Source organism: Rousettus aegyptiacus, unplaced genomic scaffold (genome assembly GCF_014176215.1).
Source record: "Rousettus aegyptiacus isolate mRouAeg1 unplaced genomic scaffold, mRouAeg1.p scaffold_m13_p_1, whole genome shotgun sequence".
Taxonomy (NCBI): Eukaryota; Metazoa; Chordata; class Mammalia; order Chiroptera; family Pteropodidae; genus Rousettus; species Rousettus aegyptiacus.
The window spans coordinates 119,852,591-119,874,207 of record NW_023416284.1 but is presented as its reverse complement, the minus strand read 5'-3'; the positions used below and the strand labels follow the sequence as shown (position 1 = coordinate 119,874,207).

At 38.0% G+C, this 21,617-nt stretch overlaps 1 pseudogene; it reads right to left on the bottom strand.

Moving 5' to 3' along the window:
• Window positions 1-19,325: 19,325 nt before the first annotated feature.
• On the bottom strand, window positions 19,326-20,093 carry LOC107509266 (annotated as a pseudogene).
• Between the last annotated feature and the right edge of the window lie 1,524 nt (window positions 20,094-21,617).

The following is a 21,617-nucleotide window of genomic DNA, read 5'->3' as shown; positions in this document are numbered from 1 at the left end:
AGGTCTGGAGGGGGTCCTGAGATTATGTCTTTCTAACAAACTCTCAGATAATACCCCTTGTTCCTGGTCTACAGATCACACTTTGAGCAACAAAGCTGTACAGAAGGAGTCAGTCAACTTTTTATAAAAAGCCAGAAAGTAAAATTTGAAGCTTTGTGGGCAATAGGGTCTCTGTCCAACCACTCGATTCTGCCATTGTAGCATGAAATCAGATGGACAACATGTAACTTAATAGGTTTGGCTGTGTTCCAATAAAATTTTATTTGTGGACCCTAATATGTGAACTTCATATAATTTTCATGTTAGGAAATTTTATTCTTCTTTTGATTTTTTCTCCCTACTCTTTAAAAATGTAAAAGCTATTCATACCTTAAGGACAGTATAAAATAGGCAGTGAGCTGGATTTGCCTGGTGCACCATAGTTTGTCCACCTTGCTCTAAAGCACAAACTGTGGAGGCAGAGACCCTACTGTGGGTCCCAACTTAGCCGTTTACTAAGTCTCTCGAGACGGATGTCTAACCTCTCAGTCTCATTTTACAAAGTTGTTTAATGGGAGCAATAATTCTTGTCCTCTTAGGGCTGTTGGCCAAGTGCCTAGAACACATCAGGCCCTCAGTAGAAGGAAACCACTATTAGTATTGGCATTTCCAGGCTACATTCTTTATACATTATTTTCCACAGGTTATAATGTATAACTTCCTTATACATTATTTTACTCTATAAAACCCCTGTGGCTCCCTGTTTCCCACTGGGTCAGTTTAAGCACTTCTGTGTGACTTTCAATGCTCTCTATGATCTGAGTTCACTCTCTTCCCATTTTATTCCAAAACTTCCCATTCTCAGTTTATTCAAACTGATTTCCTATTGCTCCTGGCCTGAGGTGATATTTTCCCCTCCCTGTTAGTCTTGCTTCTCCCCTTTGCTTACTATAAACTAATTAGGTAGGGCCCAGTTCAGTTCTATCTCCTCCATAAAAACTGACCTTATGATTGTGATCATTTTCCAAAGTCTATTTCCTACACACAGTCTCCTATACCATATGTTATGAACTTCTTAGATAACAATTATTTGAGTAGTTTTTGCCTAATCTAGGTAGTAAAATATGTCCATGTTGGTACTTTTTATAAGAACTATGAGATGGCTTTTAGTTATATTTGTTTACTTTAATTTGGGAATCAAACTCAGTTCCAAAAAAGAGCATCCATAAGAACATTTATTTATTTATTTGACAAATATCTATTTGCTATCTCTGAGCATCCATTAAGAATCAAACACTGTTCTAGGCTCTCAGGATACAAAGATTTTAAAAAAAACTATTATGCGACAGATTTTCAAAGCAATTTCTTTGTTGAAAATGACTAAATAACTGATGTCAAATATATATATTAAGGGTAGACATATTTCCCAAATCTTAGTGTCAAACCCTTCAGATTTGAGTCCCCACCGCAGCAATACTGACTGATTCCTTTGTTATTGGAAAACATAGAAATTTAAAACAGAGGATGGGTGGGTCACAGTGAGAAACACTGAATAATATTTTGCCCCTTTTAAAGGAATAAAAAGGTGGTTTCTCCTTTAATGACAGATTCAAATCCAGGATCTGAATCACAGATTCCAAATGTCTGGTTACACTTTTTTGTAGGCCTAATTTTGATAAGACCCATTTTCTAAGCACCTCCTCTTTCCCCCTACCATACTCAAATAATCATCGACACCAGTGAGTAGGGCTATAATTCTTCAGGAGATTTATAATGAATTATTAAAAGGGATGAATTGCAGGCACCTAGAGGAAAAAAGTAACAATCACTTGGCCCTCATAAATTCAATGAAACATACTATATTTCCTTCTATGACTACTTTGTCAATAAGGAGAAATGAAACAACATTGTATATCTGAAACTGAGTGATATATCTGAGACCGTAAAAAGAAGGCTCCAAAAGACTAAATTGATATTCTTGAAAAATGGAGCGAATTCTTCCAGGTGGGAATGGATTCCCTATTAAAAGAAGCATTCCAAAATAAGCTGGATAATCCATTGGCCAGTATATTGGAGGTGGATAAATAGTATTGATTTAACTGAATAAGTTTAAGATCCCAAATGAGAGTTACTCATTTTGTTTTATAATACTTGTGTACTCATACTCTGTAGAAAAAGAAAATAAAATACTTGATAATGTTTACGTAATCATAGATGTGAACTTCAGAGAATGAATACTAAATTTTGAAAACTATAATGTCCAGATACAAAAATCCATGTCCTTTCTTGCATTACATAATACATAACTACTTAGAGAAAAAAAAAAATTCTAGAGGGAATGAAATCTGTTCATTCTGTCTGAGGGGTAGTCATTAGGCCACAACAGGGGAACAATTCTTTACTTGCTCATTCTCTACCTTCTGGTGAGATCAGTAGGGTTGCTGTCCCTAAAATGTTCCCATGTAGGCCCAGATTGGTTCCTGGTAATACTACATGTTCCTGCACTCTTAGATAAACTCAAATAATTCCTCTGAAAATTTCCAATAGCAGATGAACAATATTATAGACATTATTTTCCAAGTAGCAATGATAGTTTTCCATTTACACAGGGACATTTGCCAAATGTCTGGGGTCAATGGCTAGAAAGTTAAAAGTTTCTATGATTTAGAAAATTCTGAACTTTAACAATGAAACTTGAGCTATTAGCACTGACATTTATTTATTGAACATGTCCCTCTGAAATACAACAGGTAGGTATCTGGTGGGCTGAGGTAATGAAATGATACTGGGGTTAAGATGTTTCCTGAGACCCTGATACCTAACTAATTGAAGTTGCTGTTTTGTTGACTGAAAAACATTTTAAACTTTGCTCAGGGAATTATAGAACTGTAATTATCACATCTAAAATTTGACTCTGCTCTTTTCTGTGACGAAGGTAGGAATAGAAATTGGGCGGTAGGAAGGGGGGTTCCTCAATGATTTTTATCACAGAAACTGGATTTGGGAGGGGACTTTGAAAAATAGAAGTGAGATTCCTTTCTCCCGCACACTGCAGCTGCCCTGGGCAGAGCTAGACGCTCAATGTGCTCAAACCTGAGGTGCCCAGAAACCACCTACTTTGAGGGGGGAGGATGAATTAGGCCTGCTAATACCATACTAAAATACTTATGACTTCATATTCATGCTTGTCTTTTCCAGTGACCTCAAATCCACCCCACCAGCCTTCCTGAAAGGAAGAACCTGGTCTTTTATGTTTCTAGATCACTAACGCTAAGAACACTGCCTGAACATATTGACTGGATTAATGTGGCTGAATGACATCGGTGGTCATTCATTGGAATACTCACTAGAAGTGTTCACTAGACTATTTTTTTAAATGCTCTTAATTAGAAAAAGTCAGCATACAGGTTCCTGTTGATTAGAGAATCTGGTCTCATCTAGGTTTTTCACTCATGTGTAAATGTAACACAGAGTGAGGTTCCAAATTTATTTATTTTTGGTGTATATGAATACTGAGCAATTCAAGTTAAAATTTTCTTATCAATCTAAAACACCGATTAAAACTTATTCTCTGTCTCACTGAACTCTCACCCACTAGCCTATGTTCAGTCTTACTGTAGAAGAGTAACCCCAAATCAAAAGAAAGTTGAGGGCAAGTGTGGTTAAAGTCTACCCTTAGTAGCTTTGTAAAGATCCCCTAAACAGTACCAATAACGACAATAAGTATGATGCACCGCCACAGCCATTGATCGTGGCGAAAATACCTAAAACTATTTTCCCACTTTTTTTCTGAAGAGTCGAGGGACTTCTGTCTGCTGTTAGTACTAGTTTAAAATATTTAAATGAGGTTTTCACACTTCTAAGGAAAACCCAGATTTGAGAGTGCTAAAATAATCCCCATATACCTAAAAGTGAGCGCTCCATGTGGATCTAAAATTAATTTCCCTATTAGTGAGAAGGGTGCAGCCAAGGCAGCTGCGGTAGTTTTCAATTCTTGGGCATAATTCTCAGCTCTCAAGAGCAGTTCAAAGGCAGCAGGGAGTGCGCCTGGAAACAGCCGCGGCAACCAGGAGGGCTCAGTGGTGCCTTCTCCAGGGGCTGATTTAGCGTATCCGTCTGTGCTCAGTGGACAATTATAGCCCATTTTCAAGTACAGACTGAAAAATTAACAGTCTCTAGAGTAATGAGAGAAATTATCAAGGCCACTTGGCCCGGGGACTGAGAGCCTGGAGTGCCTGGGCCTGCCGGGTTTTTTTGTTTTGTTTTGTTTTGTTTTGCCTTTGCCGGATGTGGTAGGCTGTTTACTCCTGGAGCTTTCTTCATTCATACTTAGAGGACGAAGTGGAGTGTTGCTGCAGAAGATACAAATGACTATAAGATCCTTCCTCAAGCACTAATCGATATAACCGTGTTTTCCTTCTTTCCCTGTAGCCTTTTAATAACTAAGAGGGCTGGCTCCTTTAAGAATATGGAAAGAAATTATCCAAGAGTACTTTCTAAACTGTAGATGATCTCTCAGGCTCTGGATTATTCGCTCCAGGGGAAATGGAGATGGAGAAACCTTGTGACTAGCTCAAAGATTTGGGGCTTGGCTTTCTCCTTACCCTGTAGGGATGTTAAAAATAGCAGTGGAATTATAAAGAGGAATCTCAACCCTCCAGGAGAAAGAGGCTATACATAAACTCTGTGTGGTTTGTACTTACATAGAAAGACCAGACAGTGGCTCTTTCATTCCAGCAAGTGTCATTCAGCTGCTTCCCTAACACAGAATTCACAGTTGGTAGGACAAGACAGGATCAGCAAGAAAAAGAGAAAAACAGGGCAGAAAGAAAAAAAAAATCTAGAGAAACAGTTTAAATTTTGTTTTACTATTTTCAAAATGTATACCTAACAGGTAAAGAAAGACAAAGATATAAGGTAATGTCTCGCCCTAGTCTCCCTCCTGTGAAGGTAGCCAATGGCTAGGGGTGTTCCTTCCACAGATTTCTCCATTCTCGTACATTGTGTTTTTGAGTTTACTGACTGACTTACACTGGCAAACCTGAAAGTACAAAGTAGGGGAGAAAGAAAGAAAATCACCTATTCACATCCCCATTAACTAAAGACAACCACTGTTAACATTTTAGTGTATTGCTTTCTAGCATTTTCATACTAGAGAAGAAAAAAAGAAACAAAACAGGAAGAAAAATGAAAGGGGAAGGACAAATGTAAAATATTTACATCATCAATGGCATCATTAAGCTTCTTGCTATCTATGTAAGGAGGTCAAGTACATTCAACTCTCAGAGCAACCAAATGAAACAATGAAAGGTGAAAAAAAAGAAATTGTATCTATGTGCAAAATTAAGAGTGATCTGTAAATCCCTGCGACTGATATTATTTGCCTTTCTAATCTAGAAACTCTTGCCTCTCCTAACAACCTGGAGTTCCAGGCTGCCCACAAAGCTCCATCAAAGAGAAGATAGATTCTGCGAGTTGTTGGCAGCAGCTGTGAGTTTAGAAGTATGGATGGAGACTTGAAAGATACCAAGTTTTTTCATGCTTGAATGTATATAGAAATATTTGGGAAGCTGGTCAAATTTTCCCTCTCTCCAGAGACTGCGATCCATTTGACCTGAGGTTGGGCAGGACCCAAAAATATACATTGTTAGCCTATGTCCTTGGTAATACCGATGTATATCAGTCACGGAGCACACTTTGAGAAACATTGCATAGCATTAAAATTAGCAATCACTTAAGTGTAAGGAAGAATTTTTTTTAAGCGAAACAGAGTTAAATAGATTTTTGAATACAAGACTTTTCAGAGCTTTTACTAAACTGTGTGCTATTAACATAATAGTGAGGATAGTATGCTAAATTTCTTACTTATTTCACCAAGAAAGACTTAGTTCTGCTTCAAGGAACATCTCCTCATTAATATTTCATGAACGTACTTGGCATTGCTGGCGTATTTCAAACTTACTTTCTTCTTGGATACTCCAATAATTAAATGTAAGGAGAATCAAGAACTATCTCTTCAGTTCGTTTGCATAAACACACCATTCTCTAACCTACCAAATAAATGCACCATGATACTGATATATATGTAGGTATTGAGGGAAGAATATATTCTGAATCAATAAGAGAGAGGTTTTACATGTCTTGCTTAACTTTGTGGGGTGGTCGCAAGAGGCTTTGGAATTTGTCAAGTTTGGGACAAAAAAACTTCCCACAGTGTGTTATTAGCTGCAGATCTGTAAAAGGTAATGTAGTGAAAAGATCCTGGGCTCTGGAGTTGAGATTCTGGTTGAAGACTTACCTCAGCCATTACCAGCCATACGGCATTGGATCATCATTTCAACACTTAGGGCTTCTCAGTCTCCCCTTGAAAAAGAGACTACTTGGTCTTACCAAATGGGAATATTCTGAGCATCAAATGAGAAAATCGGCAACAGAAATTCTTTATACAAATATTGTGATTTAGTTGTTGATGTTGTACAATTCTATGTAGAAACTAATATTTAATTCATTCATTCATTCATTCATCTTTCCAAAAATAATTGAGGGCACAATAGGATATAAGGCACTGGGGATACATAAATAACTGTAGATAAGACTACATGAGAACAATATACACACTATCCACACATATGGCCTTTATCCTTATAGATTTTCTAATCTAATGGGCCACAGGAAAGTAAACTGTTTTAAGATACAAGGTAACAGTTTATTGATCTTCAATGCCACAGATCCTGTAAATAGTATTCAAAATATGAACCTCGGTTAAGTTGTTTATTAGTCCACTTTGGGCTACTATAACAAAATATCACAAACTGGGTGGCTTATAAACAACAGAAACTTATTTCTCACGGTTCTGGAGCCCAGCAGTCCAAGATCCAAGTGTCAGCAAATTTGGTGTCTGATGAGAGCCCACTTCTTGGTTCATAGATGGCCATCTTCATATTGCAGATGCATATTTCACCTTGTATCTTCATAAGACAAAAGGGACAAGGAGCTCTTTGGGGGGTCTCTTCTATAAGGGCACTAATCTCATTCACGAGGGCTCCACCCTCATAACCTAAGCACATTATGAAGGCCCCACCTCCCAACACCATTGCACTGGGGATTAGGTATCACCGCATGAATTTTAGGGGGACCCAAACATTCATTCTATAATAGCTGTCAAACATGTTTAGGCTTTCCTTTTCATCCATTTATCCAGGAAATAAGTCTGAATATTATTGCTGTGAAAGTTGTCATTATTACTGCAGAGAGCCATACCCTACACTTGCTTAATACTTTTAACACAGACCACAGCACTTCTCTGCTCAAAATTCCTTCCTGGCTCTGCCTTATTTGAGGCAAAAATTAGTCCGTATATTAGCCATCAAAATCTATATGATCTTCTTTTCCTCCCACCTCTCCCCTCCATTCCAGCCACTCTAGCCCCCTTGCCATTTCTCAAACGCTCCAAGTACATGCCCACCTCAGGGGCTCCCACTTTCTGTCCTCTCACTGGAATGTTCTTGCTTTTCTCATATAGCATACTTACTTCTTTAGGTGCCTGTTTATAGGTTATATTATCAGAGAAGACTTTCCTGGACATCATGTATAACGTGATTTACCCCAGTGGTTCTCTAAGCATGGTTTCTGGACCACAGCATCAGCATCACCTGAGAACTTGTTAAAAACACAAATTCTCAAGCCACTCTTCCCCTACTGAATCAGAAATTTGGGGAGAGTGAACAGCAGTTTATATTTTAACAAGTGCCTTACTCCCAGGTGATTCCGATGCAAGTTACATCTGAGAATCCCTCAGTCTCACCCCACTGGCTACAATCCCTTTTTCTTCTCCATAGTCTTCACCTCCATCAACCAAATTCTACTGAGACTTCTTTTTGTTTGTTGTTGTTCTCCCTCTACTAGAGTATCACCTCTAAGAGGACAGGGACTAGTTTTGGTTCCCTGCTGTGTGCCTGGCCCCTGGAACAGTGCCTAACCTGGCACATGGTAGGTGCTCAATAACTTTGTCAAATAAGTGAACTAGTTAGGGGGAGAACGTAGAATGCTAACTCCCAGGCCCCAGCTCTTTTCATTCAATCAAGAGGCTTTATTTATAAAAACATGACTCCTGACCTCAGCAAGAATGGTGATTCTGTTGTAGTCCTAATAAAGACTTCAGATCTTGTAGGAAGGGATGTCGGGGTGGGAGAAAAATGTACAAATGTGTGCAAATTGGGATTTACACAGACTAGCAGCAATATGTAGGAAGCACTTTATCATTCTGAACTTGTTTTTTCCAATTTAATCAGTATCAGCCCTTCCTTTTGGGGGAACAAAGACCTACTAAAAAAGAACAGAAAATAAAAAGTCAATCTAGTTTAGCAGTTTGTTTTTGCTCTGTGTTGCCCTGCACTTAGAGATTTTGTTCCCTGACCTGCATATAATAAATAATAAATAACTCAAATACATTCTCTCTTCCTAACCAAGAGTGAGTTTTTTTACTGTTGACTCAGAGAAGAAGCGCATTTTCTTTGAAATGGCTGAAAAGTACTTTTACTCTTCAAACACCTGAGTTGTGAAGGATCATAGAAGAGAATCTTTCCCCTCCAATATTCCAAAGACTTACAGTGCTTTGGGCCAAAGGGCAGGGTGACCTCGAGATCAACTGAAGACTCATCCTCCCCTTTGCTTGCTCTGTCTAGATAACAGATGTATCCCCTTTGCTTGTTCGCAAATAAACCCTATAAAAGTAAGGTTACCCCTGAGCTCAGCGTCCAGATCTTCAGAGCACTAGCTCTTCTGGGACCACCAGTGTAATAAACCTGAGTTCTCTAACTCTCTGAGTGGTGTTTGGTTTCTCACTGGTCTGATTTTTCTGCAACAATATAAAAAAATTTTATTCCTACACATAACCTAGACCCTGTTAAACTATTAGAGTATATCCTTCTAGACATTTTACATTACAAGTAATACATATTCTTTTCCCCAAAAATTCAAACATTACAGATATAAATAAAGTACAAAATGAAAATACTCCTCCTTTACCTCCACCCTTCCGGAAGGCAGAATTCTTCAATGGACCCCAAGAGTTTCAGCCCCCTTGGGGTAATACAACATAGTCCCTGGGACTATGAATATGATGGATTTTACTTTCATGATTGGGATACGTAACATGATACAATCGGCCTTAATCTAGATTATCCAAGTGCTCTTGACCCTACTACATGAGTCATTTAAAATCAGATCGTGTTTTCTGGCTGGTGACAGAGGAGGAAGTGAGAGATGCGAGGTGTGAGAATGACGAAGCGCACTTAAAGGTGGAAGAGACCACTTGGCAAAGAGTTCAGACAGCCTCTGGGAGGTAAGAGCAAGCATACCCTGACTAACAGTTTTATTACTACTTCTGTACAAGATATGGGATTCTGCCAGTAACAATTCTGGCCACCAATTTCGGTCCCACGCCATCATGGAACTCTCAGACAGCAGTTGTGTGTCCTACAGTTAAACTCAATCCTGACACTATCTATCCAGAGATGATGTCAGATCCCACAGACTACGTAAGGACTCTGTCCTAAAAGACTGCCTTCCCCCTCCCTGCCACTTCAGACACCAACCTCCAAGTCCAGGTCATCGCCTCTGCTTCTGATCCAACAGCAGATTGAAGGTTCCAAGGACCATCCCCTCAGCCCCCCACCACCTCCTTGTGTTTGTTTAATTTATTAGAGCAGCTTGCAGAACTCAGAGAAACATTTCATTTACTAAATTATCGGTTTATTATAAAAGAATACAACTCAGGAACAGCAAGAAGGAAGCAATGCATAGGGCAAAGTATGGGGAAAGCTCAAGGAGCTTCCATGCTTTCTCCAGGCACACGGCTCTCCCGAAATGATGTTTCCCAACCCAGAAGTCTAGAAACGCTGTCTTTTTTTTTTTTTTTTTTTTTTTTTGAGTCTTCATTACATAGGCCTGATTGATTAAATCATGGACCGTTGACAATCGACTCTACCTCCAGCCCTGGCCACTCCCTGGAGCTCAGGAGGTAGGACTGAAAGTTCCAATCCTCCTATCCTGTGATTGGTTCTCCTAGCAACAAGCACTCTCCCTGCCCGCCTCCCCCACACACCCTTCTTAGGTGAGGGTCCAAAAATCACCTTGTTAACATACAAATGACACCTCAATGGATCTTTTTTTTTTTTTTTTAAGGCAAGTCAACCCTCGGTTGACATCACAGATTACAAGGACCTTGTCAGTTTACAAGCCCTTATTTTTTTTATTTTTACAACTACGGCACCTGGTCTTCCTAGGTGGTCTCCCATTCAAGTACTAACCAGGCCAGACTCTGCTTAGCTTCCGAAATCAGATGATCAGATGGGATTGGGATTGTTCAGGGTAGCACGACCATAGACTCTATGGATCTTATCACTTAGGAAATTCCAAGAGTCAGGATATCCGTGTCAGAAACTGGAAGGAAAACCAAATATGTATTTCTTATTATAAATCATAGTATCATAGCCAGCAACCTGACTGAGCTTGGAAGCAGATTCTTTCAAAACCCTCCAATAAGAACACAGCCTGGTTAACAACTTGATTTCAGCCTTGTGATTACCCTAGCAGAGACCAAGGTGCACTGTGCCAGACTTCTAACCTACAGAAACTGTGACGTAATACACAGGTGTTAGTTTATATCTCTGAGTTTGTGGTAATTCGTTACACAATAATAGAAAACTAATAAAACCCCCAACACCATTTTTCAATAGGCAATTACACACTTAGGTGATATTTTGCAATATCCCCTTCAAAGTATTTTAATCCATATACAAGTATATATTACAATGAGATCATTGCTATTATTCATACCTTGTTTTCTTAATTTAATATACTGCCAGCATTTTTCAATGTAGTCCTTGCATGTTTTTTATAAAACAAATTTCTAGAAGCTTTGTCAAAAGATATACTACTTAAAAATTTAGAAGAGACTGTCAAATTGCCTTCAAAAACAGATTGTATTGCTTTCTGGTCTCATCAAAAGTATGAGTCCCTACTTCCTCATATTCTCTCCCTCACTGAATAGTCTCACTCTTTAATAATGTTCTTTGTCCACTTGTATTTATTTTATATTAGACAAATTTAAATTCAAGTAAAAACTTACCACTATAGCCTGCTTTTATTTATTAAGCATTATTAAAATAGTCCAGTAATGTAACTTAAACTGATCTTTGTACTTAAATGCACATAAACTAGGACAAAAGTACTGAAATTTGGGCTGCCTGTTGATTAATGGTTGTTTCTAGATATAAAAATCTGTTATGGAAGAGTCTCAGAATTTCACCAGCATATCTTTTCAATCTATTTGTATTAACTTTTTTTTTAAACTCTGAGACCCAAAATGTCATATGTAGTTTTTAAATCTCTATTTCTTGCTCGAATTATTTATTTTTTAAAGTCCAAAAAGCATCGTGAGCCAAAACTTGTAATCAACCAAGATATTCTTCAGTAGGTGAATAGATAAATAAACTGTGATACATCCAGAACATAGAATATTAATAGGTGCCAAAAAGAAATGAGCTAGCTAGCTATAAAAAGACGTGGAGGAAACTTAAATGCATATTTACTAAATGAAAGAAGCCAGTTCAAAAAGACTGTGTATTGTATATCCCAACTATATGACATTATGGAAATGGCAAAACTATGGAGACAGTAAAAAAAATCAGTGGTTTGCCAGGAGTTGGTTTGGGGAGAAATGAATAGATAGCGTACAAAAGTTTTTTAGGGCAGCAAAACAATTCTTTATGAAACCATAATGGTGGATGCATGACATTATACATTTGTCAAAACACATGGAATGTACAATATCAAGACTGAACTCTAATATAAACTATGGCCTTCTGGTGGGGGATGTTGATAATGAAGGTTATGCATGCGTAGAGACACTGAGCATATGAGAAACCTCAGGACTTTCTGCTAAATTTGCTGTGCACCTTTTAAAAAATGCTGTAAAAAAGTCTTTAAAAAAAAAATGGTCAGTGTGACTCCATAGTGTAGTGGTTAGCATGTCTGCTTTACACACAGAAGGTCCTGGGTTCGTGCCCCAGGTGGAGCCATGGACCACCCCGGGTGCGCTAGGACCCCCAGGTGCGACAGGCCCTGGGTGCACCAGGCCTGGGGTGGGCCAGGCCCCAGATGCACACCAAGAGAGTGTGGGAGACACCCTGCCTTCACAGATCCAGTTCTTAAGGGGAAACAGCAACATCCATACATCAGGGGTGAAAATGTGGGGGCGAGGAGGGGGGCGCGGAATTAAGAGGGGGCAAAAGAAATGGTCACATTACCCCTCAAAGAGGACACATATGTCAGGGTGAACTGCGTGGGAACCCTAATGTAATCCAGCAGGGAGTCCACATTTGTAAACCCTATATTGTAGGGCCAATTGCTGAAAGCTGGGTAAGAGAGTCAAGGACAGAAAGCATTCATAAAAAAGAAAATCCTTCTGTAAAGGGAGAGCCTGGCCATAAAAATAGCCACCTATCTAGTAACTAATTATGGAATTTCCTAGAGTAAAAAAAGTCCAATGTCTCTGAAGGTGAAGCAAGCATCTTCCCATCCCTCTGCTGCTACATCTTCTCCAGTCTCTTGAGATGATCACCATGTGTTGCTTTGCTTCTAGCATTAAGGCAGCCTTCTGTAATAAAACTATTGTTTTGACCTGTGGAGTGCCAAGTGCCTTGATTTGTTCTCATTGAAATCTTCAAACAGTGCACAAGATCACTTATAAATTCCCGAAAGATAACTTGGGAGAAACCATAACCCAGAACAAAGCAACAACATCTATGTTGAGATCGGTTGTTTTATGTAGATATTTGCCTTTCAATAATCTGGGCTTTAAACAGTATTATTACAAAACCTTGTTCTGATTTGCCACCAATCAGCCAAGCATTCTATCTGATTAAAATTTTCCCCTTACCCTCCAATTGGACATTATAGAAACCTTCCCTGGCTTTAAGAGTTTTAATCTTGGACTTCAAAAAAAAACTTTTTTAAACAAATTAAGGCCAAAATTGCCTTAGGTGGAAATTAGTGACTATAATTTAGTAGTGTTTTACAACCTCTAATCTTGTCTATTGGAACCTCTTGGGTGATATCGCCGCAGTATTATATCCTACTTTTGTACCTTGTTTGCCATTTTCACCTTGATTTTGTGTACCCTTCCTACATTAATATCTGTATATTTTGGTTGTTTTTCAATTCAGTAATCAATCTTTTTACTTCTAAAAGGAGCTCCCTGCTCTTAACCCCAGAGGTCCAATTCCATGTTTAGTAACTCCAAAAAATATATAATTTAAGAACAGCTAAAAGCCCAAGGACTATTTTTTAATAGACTTTATTTTTTCAGTTTTAGGTTTACAGTAAAACTGAGTGGAAGGTACGGAGATTATTTCCAGTGTACCCTCTGCTTGCTGTCCCCACAATGCACAGCCTCTTCCATTATCAACACTCCCTCCCCCACCAGAGTGGTGCATTTGTTACAATTGATGAACCTATGCTGACACCTCATTATCACCCAGAGTCCGTAGTTTATATTAGGGTTGACTGTTGGTGTTGCACATTCTGTGGGTTTGGACAAGTGTATAATGACCACACATGTGTGGTATGATACCATATCCACCATCACAGTATCATACAGAGTATTTCCACTGCCCTAAAAATCATCTGTGCTCCCTCTATTCCTTCCTCCCCCACCCCGACCCCTGGCAACCACTGATTTTTTACTGTCTCCATAGCTTTACCTTTTCCAGAATGTCATACAGTTGGAATCATGTAGCATTGTAGCCTTTTCAGACTGGCTTCTCTCACTTAGTAATACGTACCTAGGTTTCCTCTCTGTTTTCATGGCTTGATAGCTCACTTATTTTTAGTGTTGAATAATACTCCTTTGTCTATGTGTACCACCATTTATTTATCCAGTCACCATCTGAAGGGCAACTTGGTGCCTTCCAAATTTTGTCAATTATGAATAAGCTGCTATAAACATCTGTCTGCAGGTTTTTGTGTGGATATGTTTTTAACTCTCCAAGTACTTTTTTGTTTCCATTATCCATTCTTGAAATAGAATGAGTTTGTACTCAGTCAGTCATCAAATAGGATTAAACTACCGATAAAATATAACTGAAAGATTTAAGTATTATTTAAACTGCTCAATTAAGTTTTAAACATGCCCATTCCCCTGTGGGAAGTGGTTCTTTTTAGGGAAAGGCCTTTTTAAAGAATACATATGTCTAGAGAGAACTGAACCTACATCTACCTGACTGAAGAAGAAAAGTACTTCATCTTCCTTTCTGTATCTGGTGAAATGTCTTTCAACATTTGTCCCGAATTTAACATTTAACTGGTTTTTCGGTACTTAAATCCATTTCACAAGTGTTTGTTAGTACAAGTGTTTCCTAATCAGTGTTGAAGATTATGAAGATGGACTTGGGGCTTTCCGTGATAAAGCCTCAAACTGTGTATTTAACTTTGTTTATTCCAGAACAGAGGTTTCAACCTCAGCACTACTGACATATTGAGCTAGAACTATACCTATTTCTTTGTTGTACAGGGCTGTCCTGAGCACTATATTTCAGAGCATTCCTAACCTCTACCTACTCAATGCCAGTAGCTTCTCCAAGTCATGACAATAAAAAAATGTCTCCAGACATTGCCAATTGTCCCCTGGGAGAGATGGGTGAGATCATTCCTGGCTGAGAACCACTGTTCTAGAAACACAGAGGACTACTCAACTTTTTAAAAACAAAATGTGAACTTACATGTCTTAAATTACTGCTTTCTCTGCCTCAAATGCCAGTAGAAATCCTTTACATCTTTCAAGACCCGTATTCTCTGTGAGGATCCCCTAGCCATAGGGAATCCAGTGGTGAACCATATATACTTGGTCTCTCCCTGCCTTCTTGAGGCCTATGGGGCTGGGGGGAGGAGAGGACAATTATTAAATATTCACTATAATCTATGTATAAGTACAAACTAAGACAAGTACCTCAAAGGAAGACAATATAGAAACTTGGTTTTATAAACATTTATGCAAAGGAAACCGTTACAGCTCTGGTGGGGGGCGGGGTGGGGGGCAATAGAATAGGTGAGGAGAGGGTCAGGGCAGGCTTCCCTGAAAAGGTAACTGAGCTGAGCTCTAAAGAACCAGTCGAATTTAACTGGAAGTGAGGAGCTTACCCAGGTCCTGGTGGTGGTGGGGAACATTCCCAGATATTGTTGCTCTCAAGGAATTTATAATCTAAGGAAGATATGGTCATATCAAGAGTGCTTTCGATTTGGCAAATGACATGCAAGACATTGCAAAAGATGATGGGGAAGCACAGAGGAGGGCACGTAGCCGAGTCTGGGGAATTCAGAAAAGATCTGTAGAGGGTTCGTCACTCTCACTTCACAGGTGTAGAAACTGAGCCTTCTGCATGTTGCCCAAGAACAGAGAACTGATTCAACCCCAAGTCTCTCCAACTCCAGTGCCATATTCTTTCCATTCCTCCAGCGTCCTCTCTGCAGCACTTTGCTCATTTCTCCTATTTGCCACTGACTTTATCCTAAGGTGTATTATATGGTAACATTTCCCATATTTCTAGGGTAATATATGTAATTTTGTTTACATACTGTACTATTATAATTACATGGGTCAAAAGTGATTTGGAAAAATACCATAGTGTTTTTTTTTAACTAGATTATCTATCTGATTTAAAAAATCGTCAGTTCCTTCTGAAAGACTATTGAATAATAATGCTTAAAAAGTGGTTATCAGTTTTCACATTTATAAACTAGGGATAAAAACAGTACAAACTCTTAGGGTAACTGTAACAACGAAATTAATTAATTAATATGCATAAACCATTTAGAACAGTTCTGGTATAGGTCTAAGCTCAGTAATGCTAAAATTACTGATGGGTGGATGGATGGATGAACAGACAAAGAAATAGGACATATGTTTGCTCTCAGTGAGCTCCCTCCACCCTCACTGCCCCCTACCTGTTTCTAAGCCAATCCAAGTCATGAGTGTGATTGACTCCTCTTTTCAGGCCACAGGAAGATGTCACTTTATTTGGTAAGCAGGCATCAGGGCGACAACATCTAGGGACGTTTCCTGCCCTCACCACAGCCAGGGTGCACTTCTCATTCCTAGTCAAACCTTAAAAACCAAGAAATCAAACAGGAAAACATAATGAAAGTCCAACCTAGAAAAAAAGAAAGACCAGGGTGTATTAGGAAGGCTCCTGAAAAACATGAATTTTAGAAAGATTTTTGACACCAAAGAAAGGGTTTTTTGGTAGATTCTCAAACTGAAGACAGCATATGCCTGTCAGTAAGAAATTTACTTGAGGAGAAGCAGATTGCATTCCCAGATTCCTTCTCCATTCATCCACTCATTCATTCAACAAATGTTTGTTGACGATCTTCCGTGTGCTAGGTTCCAGATATCATGGGGGGAAAAAAGAATATCAGACAAGGTCTCTGCTGTCATGGACTTTACATTCTAGTAAAGGAGACAAAGCAGAAACAGGAGCTAAGTGAATAAAATAAGTACATGTTATGATAGGTGTTAAGAAGGAAACCAAGAAGAGGCCATAACGGAAAATAACAGGGAAGCCTTTTAGATGGATCCCTCTGAGAATGCAGCAGATGGGATGAGACCGGAGGGAGGAACTAGAGCCAGCCATGCCTGAGTCCTGTCCTTTGCTCATCTCACCATCTTCTGTGGCCATTTGTGCTGTAAAAAAGTATGTGAGCAAAATGATCCTGCACTGATTGCTTCATTTTATGATAGTTAATCAAGACAAAATGCATTTTTTTCCCAGTTATCATAGAATCCTGTCTTTCACTTAAGTATTCTGACGCTGAAGGCTCCCAGTTTCTATTCAATAGCTGCAATTCTATTTTTTGTTCTCTCACATTCCTGTCACATAATGGACATGCCCACAACAAAGGGGGTGTCTGTAGACAATTTTTTCTTCAGGTTAGGAATCTGATAATAGACTCCTTTTGCTGTCTGGCTCTCATTTGCTTCATTGGATTGTTAAAGTTTAGTGTCAGAATAAAATGTTTTCAAACACAGGAAGACTTTGATAGACACCCACTTAATTTTGTAGAAACATATAGAGGATTGCGATATAATGGGGTGTTTTTCGCTTTCTTTGGGTTGTTGTAGATTTTTTTCATTGTATTTTATTTCATTAACATAGTGTTATAAATTTGTTGAAAGTATTGACAAAAATATAAAACTTTAAAATGTCTTTTCTCTTTTGACATTACATAATGTCTTAAAAAATATGTGAATTCACTCTTGTCATTATGATGATGGTGATGATGATAATTACCATTTATTGAGCTTTTACTATGTACCAGGCTCTGTGTAGAGCATTTCACATTGCACTCTTTTATTTAATCCAAGAAGTAGTATAAACCTTGCCTGAGAATATATAGTAAATGTCAGAGCCAAGAGTAACTCAGGGATATTGACACCAAAACCCTGATTTCAATTATGCTATATAGTAAAAATGTTATTAAGTAGGATAACATTATTAAATAAGATAATGCTGTTAAGGGTGGGAAATTTTCCAGTAAGCCAGTATTAAGGATTTACTCTGATTCTGTTAACCAGGATATGGTAATCTGCTCAAAGATATGCTAACCGCCAATTTCTGATTCTGTAATCTGCTTGCTTGTTTTGATGTTGACCAGGGTGTGGTAATCTACTTACTTGTTAACCAGGGTGTGGTTCTAGGCTTTATAAACTGCCTCTAATGGAAGCTTGGAGCTGATCTCTTCTAACCCTATGTAGTAAATAGTCAGTCGCTGGCTGGCTAATAAAGGCTCCCAATTCATCTCATTTGGTTCTATGGGTCTTAGATTTGAGCAAGCCACAACAATGCTTACATTAAATATTGATAAGCTTGTCCAGAAAGAAACAATGGAATAATTAGAGTACATTAAGTAATTATTATAAGAAAATAATAATTCCGCAAATATTATTTGCAAAGTTCATTATAATCGTTTAATTATTTTCAACTGCTACAATCTTGGACAGAATATAATTATTTTTTGTCTTATAAGTATGGTGATTGAGACAGGCAGAGTTTAAAAGCTATTTTCAGCGTGACAAAATAAGTGACATCTAACAACGTATCCATGTTTTTATATTTAAAATGTAAAATGTGTATCTCATAAGACAACATATGTTTGGATCTTGCTTTTTCTTTTTTTTAAATCCATTCTGACGAACCATGTTTTCTAATTAGAATGTTTAGTCCCTTAATATTTATTGTAATTATTGAAATATTTGGATTTTGGTCTACCACTTTACTATTTGTTTTCTTTTTCCCCTCTGATTTTTGTTCCTCTTCTTTTAGATTATTTAGGTGTTCTTTTAGAATTCCATTCTATCTAATGGCTTTTTAGCTATATCTATGTATTTTGTTTTTAGCATTTGCTTTAAGGGGTACAATATACATTGTTAACTTAACACAAACTACTTAGAGTTAACAGTAGCTTATGTACAATGTAGAAGCCTTGCTCTACAGGCCTACACTTGTCCTTTAACCTATAACTATTATATGTATTCAATCCACATGTTATGAACCCTGTAAGATGTTATAATTTTTGCTTTCAATAATCTTATATATTTTAAGGAAATTAGGAGAAAAAGTAGTATTTTATATTTACCCAGATATTTATCATTTCCATTTTGTTCCTTTCTGAAGATTTGAGTTTCAATTTAGTATTATTTCTCTTCAGCTTGAAAAACATCCTGTAGCATTTCTTATAGCACAAGTCTACTGTCAACAAATTCTTAGTTTTCTTTTATCCAAAAATGTATCTCTTTTGCCTTCATTTATTTCTTTCATTTTCTTCTCTTTTTCCTATTTTTGTTGGGATATGATTGTTATATGACAAACTGCATATATTTAAAGTATACAATTTGGTAAAATGTCACATATGTAAACACCTATGAAACCATCACCACGATCAAAATAATGAATGTATTCATCACCCACAAGTTTCTTCACACCTCTTTGCAATCAATCCCCTTTTGTCTCATTTCCATAGCACTGCCCCCCCCCCAGCTTCCAGCAACCATTAATGTGCTGTCACTGCAGATAAATTTGCATTTTATAGAATTTTATATCAATGAAGAATTTTAACATGTATTCTTTTTTTGTATGGCTTCCTCAATCAGCACAATCATTTTGAATGTCATTCATTTTGTTGCATTTATCAATAGTTAATTCCTTTTTATTGGCGAAGTTTTTTTTTTTTCCAACAGTGTCTGAAAGAATTTTTATTACTTTTATGTACAGAAAACATGACAGGGTACTCAGTCCAATTTGGTGGCCAGTTCTTTAGCCTTAGCCTTTTCCAACTTGGCAATGCAAGCCACAAAATTTGGGACCAGGACGTTGCCTCCCTGGTGACGGCAAATTTCATCATATCTGTCATTGTAATTGGTCCAGATAGCTTCCACCAGCTTAGCCAATACTCCCTTGTCTTCTGAGTTAACCTATGTGAAGGTAATGATGGTGCAGGTCTTCCTGTGGACCAGACGCCCCAGCCTGGCCTTCCCCTTGATGATGTAGTAGGGCGCCCCCATTTTCCGGCACAGGGCAAGCAGGAAAAAAACCAGCTCGATAGAATCCACATCATGTGCAATCGCTACCAGCTGGGCCTTCCAGTTCTCCACCAAAGTGATGACAATATTAACCCCTGCTCGAAGGACAAGTGGCCTCTTGGTGGGGACATCCCCTTGTCCATCAGTTTTTTTCTCAGCTCAAGCCAACAACCTCTGCTTCTACTCTTGCTTTGTCTCTGGCCTTACTTGTGGACCAGCGTAAGTAGCTCATGGCTGTTTAGTGGTCCAAGGCCTGGGTGAACTGGTTAATCACAGGAGGCACTTTCAAGTGCTTATACAGAATAACCCTTTGCTGCTGCAGCTGAATGTAGCAGAGCCATTTGACAAAGTAGGTGAGGTCCCTTTTGGGCTGGATGTCCTGTCCAATGCCAAATTCTTGGATCTTTTCTCAAATAGGGGATTTACCCTATTTGGCTTCTTGATTCTTCACTTTAGCTTTCTTAGCCTTGGGCATTTTGGGCTGTGGGAGGAAAGAGCAAGTAATTTTCTATTGTATGAATATATACCATCATGTGTTTATCCAGTCACCTTTCGATGAACATTTGGGTTGTTTTCCATTTTTAGTGATTACCAATAAAGCTGCTATGAACATTTGGCCCCAAGTCTTCACATGGTCATATGCTTTAATTTCTCTTTAAATTCCCAGAAGTGGTCATATGGTAGAAGTATGATTAACTTTCTTTAGAAATTAGTAAACTGTTTTCCTAAGAGATTGTACCATTTTACATTCTCATCAGCTGTGTGAGTTCCAATTGCTTGCCAAAATTTAATACTGTCAGTCTTTTCAGTTTTAGCCATTTTAGTGGGTGTGTACTGATATCTCATTGTGATTTTATCACCTTCATTTATGAAGAATATTTTCAATAGATAAAGAATTCTGGGGCATTTTGAGCCATGCTTTTCTTGCTCAGGCCCACTTCCATGTCTGGAAATGTACTTTCCCTTCTAATGAATCTTTTCTTTTCTAAAGAAGAAAGAAGAAAGAAGAAAAAAGAAAGAAGAAGAAAGAAGAAGGAGGAGGAGGAGGAGGAGGAGGAAGAAGAAGAGGAGGAATTATTATTATTCTGGGTTGTCAGGTTTGATTATTTTTCCTTTCAACACTTTAAAATGTTGCTCATCTATCTCTTTGCCTCCATGTCCCACGGTCACTTCAATTGTTGCTCCCTTATTTTTCTCTGAGCACTTTCAGTTTTTTTTCTCAATCTCTGGCTTTTAGTAGTTTGACTATGATGTACCTAAGAAATGTCTTTTTATCTTGCTTGGGTTTCACTGAAGGGATTGACTCTGATCTTCACCAAATTTGGAAAATGTTCAGCCACTATTTCTTCACAACATAGTAATTAATATAGACTAAAAAAAAAAAAATTAAGTAGTTCTACCTACAGCTGTCATTTACCTTCCACAATTGAAACTGATCTAATCTGTTCATGTCTGACAGTAAGGACCATCCTTTCATAAAAATATAGAAAAATCCCTTTTGAGTCAATTAGTCAATGATGGCACAGTCACACAGCTCATCCTTTATCCATTCATTTATTCATTTAACAAATACTTATTGTGCAGGTACTGTTTTAGGTATTGAGAATAGATAATGAACAAGACAGACAAAATAATAATAGTTACTTCTTAGAGAATGCAAGAAATACTAAAAATACATATTAACTTATTTAATCTTCATAATAACTCTATAAATAAGTAATATCATCCCCATTTTACAGATGAGGAAGCTGGGACTTAAAAATGGAAAGCAATATGTCTAAGATCACATAGCTAGTAAATATCAGAGATGGACTTCGAATCTAGCTAGTCTGGCTCTAGAATGTGCACTTTTAATCCCTACTACTTTATCCACCAAAGGCAAAAAATAGAAGCCACAGGATGGGCAGCCTTTATCTTTAGCCAGGTGAGCACTAGGCAAATCACTCATTCTGACACTTTTCCTTATCTGTAAAATTAGTGGGATTCACTAGATGAAGAA